This window comes from Octopus sinensis, unplaced genomic scaffold (genome assembly GCF_006345805.1).
Source record: "Octopus sinensis unplaced genomic scaffold, ASM634580v1 Contig10712, whole genome shotgun sequence".
In the NCBI taxonomy this organism is placed as follows: domain Eukaryota; kingdom Metazoa; phylum Mollusca; class Cephalopoda; order Octopoda; family Octopodidae; genus Octopus; species Octopus sinensis.
This window is the reverse complement of record NW_021832206.1, coordinates 13751-20625: the sequence shown is the minus strand read 5'-3', so window position 1 is coordinate 20625 and position 6875 is coordinate 13751.

Genomic DNA, 6875 nt, shown 5'->3' with positions numbered 1-6875 from the left:
GTACTCGACGATATTGGGAGCGACCACCTGCCAATGCAGGTCTGTGTCCACGTCTCGGTAGACACCCAAATCCGTTGCCCACCACGATACACCCTTTCGAACATCAACTGGGCGCACTACCGTTATGCTCTGAACTTGTTCTTTCGCAACAACGTACGCCCAGGCAGCTATCAATCTACCTCGGACATCGACAACTCGGGCGCCGAATTGACGGACTTCATGCGACTCTACTTGGAAGCCCACGCTAGGAGGGTGCGCCCAACTAGCAAGGGCATTACACATCAAAACCCCAAACTTCTCCAACTTCTGGGCGAAAAGAAACGCCTGCGAAACAAGCTCAAACGCTGTGCCGACCCAACGGACCAAGGTACCCTAAGGTCGGAAATCTCTCTGCTCAACCACAAAATTGAACTCACAAGAAAGAAAGATCTTGAGAGGATGTGGAAGAAGGCCTGCTCTGGTCTTAATCACAGGAACCCAAACTTCTGGATAGCCTACAACAGACTCTCTAATCATCTCGTGAACTCTCCGGCACCAGAATTATCGAACTCAGCTGGAATGCCTGCGTCGGTGGAGGAAATCCCCAACATATTTGCTGATCACCTGGACCGTCCTCTGCCGGACCATGAGGATCGCTGGGGAAACTCACATGCCAGTCCTATAGACCAAGCAGACTCCCTATCTGTTGATCATCACCCAATCACCGCCGCTGATGTGACCTGGGCCATCCTCTCGGCGAGGGACAACGCACCGGGGCATGACATGCTACCAATGAAAATGTTCAAAGAAGGCCCTCCGGAACTGTCTGAGTTTTTGGCACGCCTCTTCTCGGCTAGTCTTCGCAGGAGCCACGTTCCAAGTGCCTGGAAAGTCGCCGAAATCCGGATGATCAAGAAACCTGCAAAACCAGCTAACCTGGCCAGCAGCTACCGACCCATAAGTCTAATACCAACGATCTCGAGGCTTATGGAAAAGATTATGACCAAACGCCTCGACTCCTTCGCAGAGCAGAAAAGCGTGCTTCTGCCCCAGCAGTGGGGTTTCCGCTCAGGGCGCAGCTGCGGCGATTGTTTTCTGATTCTCCAATCGATGGCTTTGAAAGCAATTGTGTTCAACGAAACTTTATCCTGCATCTGCCTTGACATTTCTAAGGCATTCGACAGCGTATCCCACTCTGACCTATTGGACGTGGTCCGCGGATGTGAGCCAACGAGAGAGGCATTTCTCTGGCTGAACTGCTTTCTTTCAAACCGTATCTCCTTTGTGTCCCAGTCGGGCTTCCACTCCAGAGATATTCATCTCCGAAGGGGTGTCCCGCAGGGATCCAGTCTCAGCCCGCTGCTGTTCAACCTTGTGTGATGAGCAGCTTTCCTTCTTTTCCCAATCCGCGGACAACTTTTCTCTTGTATGCAGATGACGTCCTCATTATGGATATTTCAAAAAGCCCTGCACTCTCCGAGCACCGTCTCTCCAGCTACATCGGAATGATAGAGACCTGGTGTCAGGGTAAACAACTGTCCATTGCTATGGACAAGTCGGCGTACCTTGAAATTAACTCACGGCGCAAACCGAGGCAAGAACCTAAGATTCTCAGAGGACTTCCCCGCACAAGCCATATTCGCTATCTGGGCTTGACGGTAGACGCTAACTCGGAGTACTTACTGCACGTCACTCAGAAAAGGAAAAAGGCCGTTGCGGCCCTTCGCTTCCTGAGGGGTATGCATTTGGCCCCTGACACTTTTCTGTTTGTCTTTCGCGCGACGATTCTCCAAGTCTCTTGTATGGGATGGAGGCGTGGCACTATTCAAACCAATTCGAAAAAATTTTAAAAAAGTATGAGAAGATCCGACGCTATGCGTTAAAGCTAGCGTACAGATTGGATCTACGCGCGCCGCTACCCAGCTGGGCAGAGGGGAAATTTCCACTAATCAAGAATGTCATCCTCGATTCCATCCGAATCTTTCGTCGGAGGTCTCAGGTGTCCGATCTTTTTGTGGATCGTGTCCGAAACTCAATCAGAGAGTGACTCTAATCAAAGGCCGGCTCGTATACTCTTTAGGACGAATCTCGGTAGAGCTCGACTGTCCTTGCAGTCGTCTCGTTTAACCTCGTCCAACCTTTTCACTAAGTCTCTGATTTGCTTACAATAAAACTTTCCATTCCATTCCTGAAACTGTCCTGTCTGAAATAAAAAAAATATGGCTAGAACTAAACAAACTGCTCGAAAATCTACTGGAGGCAAAAGTTCCAAGGAAACAATGTCTGCAAAATCTGCTCGCAAGTCTGTTTCACAATTTGGAGGGGTAAAGAAACCTCATCGATTTCGACTGGAGTTGTTGCAATGCGAGAAATTAGACGATATCAAAAGAGCACTGATTTGTTACTACGAAAACTTCCATTCCAGACTCGTGAGAGAAACTGCTCAGTTTATCAAAACTGATTTGCGTTTTCAATCGTCAGCGATTGTCGCTCTCCAAGAAGAAGCGGCAGAGAGTTACCTAGTTGGAATTTTTGAAGATAGTAATTTGTGCGCAATTCACGGAAAAGTAACTATAATGCCAAACGATATGCATTTATCGAGAAGAATTCGAGGTGAAAAAACATAATTTGTATTTTAAATAAAAAATGATTTATTGTGGATAATTCTGAGATAATTTTTAAATTTTTTGTTGAAGTTTGTAGAAAATGTAATGTTGCACCTCGTTTAGATAAAAAGAGGATACTAGTTTGTATTTTAGAAAAATATAATTAAAAATTGTTTAATACGGATTTGTTGGATAATTAATATATAGCAGGAAAACAAACAAAAACCTATAACCATGAACAAGCTATAGTGAACAAAAATAAAAACTGAACATGCTTTTCTTATAAATTTACAATTGGACAATATTGCAAATATGTCTCAAATTTATTTTTAACATAGATTGAAGTATTTTACATTTTTTTAGTTTTTTTATAATATATATTTATGCCCGTTTTTATGATATCGAAAATTTAAAACCAAAAAAATACTGAACAAATTTAAATTACTTATATATCTCAAAAAAAAGGTTTTATTTTTAAAATTCGTTCAAATTCAATCATTTGTAACCTCTCTACATAGCCAATCATTGAACATTTGAAGAAAAAGGCAGAGATAATTGGCATGTATAAATCTGGAAAAATACATACAGAAAAACAAGATATACGAAAAAGTATGCTTGGCACGATATTGCAAATTATCAAAAGCTATTCAAATAAGTGCTTGACGGACAAAAAAGTTGGGTCTGGTTGACCATTCATTGCTCAATCGTCAAAAATATTTTAAATTAAAGAGGCTTGAAAAGTGGATGTCAATTTCAACTGTTTTTATTTACTAAAACATTTACAGAAAAAAAGGAAATCAGTAACAGCTCAAACAATAAGAAATACCACGAAAAAAATGGTCTGAATGCATATCCGCCCACGAAAAGACCACTTCTTACCAAAAACCCTAAACTTCAATGATTAAAGCTATGCCAAACATGCAATATGCTCTCAAAATATTTCGGGAGCGAGTTATTTAAGTGATGAAAGTAAATTTAATATGTAAAATAGTGATGTGTAAGAACTTTAGTATGGAGAAATCGGAAGGAAAAAATTTAACAAGCAATCTACAAAAACAATAAAATTCGGTAAAGGAACTATCATGCCATAATCAATATTGGATTCATTAATTTGGTTTTGAGAAAAGAGAAGATTGGTGGAGCTTTGTATGTTAACATATTAACGAATAATATGATCTCATTTCTGAACAAAATCGAACATAAAGATCCTAGTTTCCAACAAGACAATGATCTGAAACATACTTCGGCAATAGCAAAGAGCTTTTTCAAGTAAATAATATCGAATTACTACTATGGCCAACACAAAGCCCAGATTTAAACCCTATAGAGAATGTTTGGGCCTTTATTAAAGAAAAAATCAAAGGAAGAGAATTTTTGAAAAAGGAACATTTATTTGCAAAAATATCATCCATTTGGAATTAACTCAAAATAGAATACGCTAAAAGTCTTATTAATAGCATGCCAGGCCAAATACTAGATGTAATTAGAGCTATTTTTCCTAATGTCTGGACGTGGTAAAGGTGGCAAAGGAGGAAAGAGTGGTGCAAAACGATTTCGAAAGATATTAATTGACAATATACAAGGAATTACTAAGCCCAATAAAAGACTATGTCGAAGAGGGGGTGTTCGAAGAATTTCTGGAAAAATTTACGAGGAAAGGAAGAAGAAGCCTGGACCCTCCCACGTGGGTCAGCACTCACTGGAGACTCTTCTTCCTCGGCAGGAAATAAGGTTTCACCCGAGGACGGTTGGCACACGGTGGGGAAACCCAAACGTGTTGCCGGCCGTCCAACCCCCCCTAATGTTTTAGGTAGGGTGTGTGTCCGCTCAGGTGGATGCACACCCAAAGAAGACCACTGGCGCGGGGGTAGTGTAGAATTACCTTGGTGCTGTGGCACGACTTGAGGTCCTCCCTATTAGTGGGAAGGCCTCGGTCATAAAAATTTTAGGTGTCTGGACTCTATCCAGCCCTCAAAGCTGTATAGAGTCCTGAAGAGGGAGCCCACCCAATTCCTGCTTGGGTGGGGGAGAAGGAGGATGACTTCTCCAACTTCAAAGGGGAGTTGGAGAAGTCAAATCCGTTCGGTCCTGGCATGCATCGCCTAGTCAGGATCGAACGTAAGGTAAGAAAGGTAAGTGTCCTCCTCCTCGGGGTTCCTCGGGACTTCGAGGATAATGACCTCCTAGATCACCTGCAGCAGGAGTACCCCAGTGCCTCTGCCATTGCACGCTTCAAGCAGGGTAATCGCCCTCTTGAAGTGGCGGAGCTAACACTGGGATCTCCTGCAGAAGCCGAGCGCCTGGTACTTCTTGGTACCAGGATGGTACCTTCTTGGTACCAGGATCGGCTACATTAGGATCCGAGCTGCCTGGCCCCGCCCGAAAGCAACCCAATGCTTTCGGTTGTCAGGGGTTCGGGCAATCTCTACGAAGTGCCCGGATAAGGCTAGTGCCTTATCTGCGGTGGAGAGCATGATCGCAAGACGTGCCCTCACCATCCAAGGAGAGGCAGTGTGTCAACTGCGGTAAGTTAGGACACACTGCCAACTTCAGAGGTTGCCCCAAGTTTAAGGAGGCAACCCGAAAGGTAGGTGGGGATGTAATCCCAAAGGTAAGGCGCCCGCCTCGCGTCGCGCCCCTGCCCCAAAACTGACAAGCAGGCGATATACTGGCCAAACCTTCCAAACCCGCTAGGGTGGCGAAGCCAGTGTGGAACCTGTGAGCCATGCTGCGTGTGGGTCGGTGCAGCCTTCGCGACAAAGTTGGCAAAGCAGGCGAAAGCTTCCGAGTCCGCTTGGTTGCCTAAGCCGGCAATGCTTCCGAGGCGGCTAACGGCGGCACCGTCCGGCACAACGTGGGGCTGAAAAGGCGTCCCATACGTGGAGATGCCATTGCACTCAGCCCCTGGCGAGCGCGTACCGCAGGACAGTATTAGTCCTGCGGTGCAATTATGCGTTTCCCTATTAAAATTTTGTAGGGAGATGAATTGCAGTGTAGATGAATGCTACACTGCAACGTTGCCGAGGCCAGAAGATCCTTGGCGAAGAACCGATATGATGATCAACATCATCGGTGAACGCGCGTCCCTGGAAGGGAAAAGGGACGCCGTTCAGAGGATGTTGGCCACCACGAGTGCGGACATTCTGGTGGTCAACGAAACGAAGATAAGGGGGGGTCCGTACGTAGTTGATGGCTACAACTGTCGTCACATACCCTGGAAAGACGGGGTCAATATGTGGCACGGGAACTAGCCTCTTCTACAAGCCGTACTTCCCCTACAAAGTTCAGGTTTATGTTTATGTAGCTATGTGAATTCCTCCAAGTGAGAATTCGCATAGGTGAGCTTACATTTTACCTAGGGGGATGTACTCGAAGAACTTTACGGCGTGCTCCTGGCACGTACGGGAGTTCTTTGAAAAGCATCGAAGGCCATGGTTGTTGGGGACCTGAATGCCAAGCATCAAGATCTTGGCTTCAGGGTAACCAACTCGCATGGTTTGGCTCTGAAGACGCTGATTGAAGAACTCGGGCTGGAAATCCGGACCTCGAGCGAGCCAAACCACGTCGACACGAGGGGAGGACGTGACTGGCTAGGGCTTGCTCTGGTCAGTCCCGGTCTTCTAAATTGGGTTAGTAAAACTTTTTTTATGCCCGATATTGGGAGCGACCATTGCCTCTATTGCACGAACTCCGTGAGCCAGTTCCTCAAAGGGTCCCAGGATACTTTGACCTCCGGGTGGGTTCCTGGGCTAACCTGGAGAGTTTCATGGCCAGCAGGTTGCCCTCACTTCTGGTGGGAATACTGCGCCAACATACGTGAGTTGGAGGCGCTTGATAATGGAATCAATGCTGCCATGATGATACATGCGGATAATTTCAAACAGAAATCAGTGCAGGGTCAGTCACATTCCACGCTCCCTCACCGGATCTTAAATTAAATTAGGTTCAAGCGCCGGCTATCCAGACTACGGGACAAATGCATTTACGAGGAGAACCGTGTTTGGTTTCGTGGCTGGATTAGCCGGCTTCAGAGGGAGGTCCGAAGAGAAATCCGCGAACTCGAAAGTTCGCGGTGGGAGGAAGGGCCTGCCGAAGGGTGGACCCTCGCTTTCCGGACTTCTGGAAGCAGTTGAAGAGCTGTCGGGGAGAAGGGGGGCTAAGTCAGTGCGCCTTAAACGCTCTGATGGAACCCTCGCTTCGGACCCGGTTGAGGTGGTTGAAATACTTTCAGCCCATCTCAATGACATCTCGGGAACTGACGGAAGTCAGTTCGTAGAGACATCGTCCTTT